Below are 1,927 nucleotides of genomic sequence, written 5' to 3' on the forward strand. Positions count from 1 at the left end.
TGCAAATGCTTATTAACCCACGGCTGGGAAATAAATGGAGAAGAAAAGAATAATGGAAATGCATAGATTAAAATAATATATATTATCAGTAAAAGCATAGCTAGTATGAGCCATTTCCCTTCTCCTCAACATCAGTTTGGCCTGGGAGTCGAACCAGAACAAATACGCTAGGTATGAGAAACATGAGAAAATGATGACGTGAGAAGGATCGAATTTGAAGTCCGGAGGAAATTTTCACTGTTTATGAACTCGAACGAGTAAAAGAGGATTCCTGCATGTTCCTACTGATTTTTAATTGATTTTTAGAACAAGAGTAGCTACTACTGCCTAACAGAAGAAAATTGCATGGTTTTTGGGAGAATTTCTGCGACTGTTACTGAATTGGAAGACATTTTTTTCAAAACTCTACAGCTATTTGAAGGAAAACAGAAAATAGTTCTTGAATTCATGTTTACTGTTGGAATAATATTCAAGTGAAACTTAGAAGCATTATGGAAATTCCATTCAAGGATGAATCTATATGTTTTATTAAATGTAAGATTTAGATTGTTATAATTTCAATAAAGGAGTGCTAAATCAAGTTGCAATATAATGCAGAAGAATAGTTGATAGCAACAGGTGAGCTGAATCAGCAGGAAAGCCGAAACTAAAAATTAGTGTTTGCTATTGCTGTATGGTGATAGCATGATTAAAGTATGAAATTTTTAGAAAGAGAGAAGAAGATTTATGGATGAAGAAGAGATTCAAGAAGTTATAGGAGAAAGAATCAGGAAACTTAGGTGAATCCAGTTACCCAACAGTTCTGCGAAAAACGAGGCTGTGAGATACCAACCAATCCTATAGAAATTAATAAATGTTTTCTAATTGCAATTCCATATGTATTCATATATACGGTTGTAGCAGTATTTTAGTTTCTTCATAAAAGAGAAAAAAAAAAAATAAATTTTTTTATTTTTGTTTTTTTTTTTTTTTTTTTAAAAAATTTTTTTGTTTTGTTTTTTTTTTTTTTTGATGTATTTTTATTTTACTATATTGTTCAATTTCATTTATTAGACCTAATGATTATCATAAAGTATTGTAAATAGCATATTCACCAAGAACCTTCAAAAAATGATGGAATATTAGAAAGTAAAAGCCAATGTTGGAATAAACCCCGCAACAAGGTAAAAGGCGAAAGACCTGACGAGGTAAAGCCTAAATCTCAAGTCTAGAATTACGCGTAATGTGACGCCAACCCTAATGAATAACTTCAATTCAAAAGTTGGGAAGTTAGACCTAACCGTTTAATTGGAAAGCCTGAAAAGGGGGCAAAAGCTTATATAACCATCAATTATCGTAAAAAGGGTTTGAACAATAGCAAAAATGAAAATACTGTTATATTGCTTGTATAACATGTGAAGGTGCTCAAATCATGTTATTTTTTGATCACTAAGGATGCTTTCTAAATAGTAAAATGTATTATTAATTCTTAATGCATTGCTGTATTCATCCTTGAGCCAGCGCCATTTGCATGGTATACTGGCAGTAAGGGAAAGAGCCCGCTTAGGGCACTAAGCGGGTAAATAGTGACCATTCATTTTTTTGTGTGCAAAAATGTTTTGGTGTACAAAGAGATCTTAGAGAGATCTGAAGCGATAGCGTATAAACCTTTTGCGTATGTAAGTAAATTTTTAAAATTTTAGTAAAGCTCTTATTTTTTTTAATTCTGTTGAGTTCAGTAGAGTACATATATGCTTCCATTTTGATGTTCGGAGTGATAGGTTGAACATTTAGAGAGCAATTAAGTCTCCCTTCTCTTTATACTCCATTTGTTTGTTTGTAGAGAGTAAGCCAAATGGTGTGACAGTAAGCCCAACAATCTTCACCCAATTTCTCTAACTGCTAGTACACCCTTCTCCCTTTAGGCCATTGAAAAACTAATAAAACT

The sequence above is a fragment of the Dendrobium catenatum genome, unplaced genomic scaffold (genome assembly GCF_001605985.2).
Source record: "Dendrobium catenatum unplaced genomic scaffold, ASM160598v2 fragScaff_scaffold_740, whole genome shotgun sequence".
Taxonomy (NCBI): domain Eukaryota; kingdom Viridiplantae; phylum Streptophyta; class Magnoliopsida; order Asparagales; family Orchidaceae; genus Dendrobium; species Dendrobium catenatum.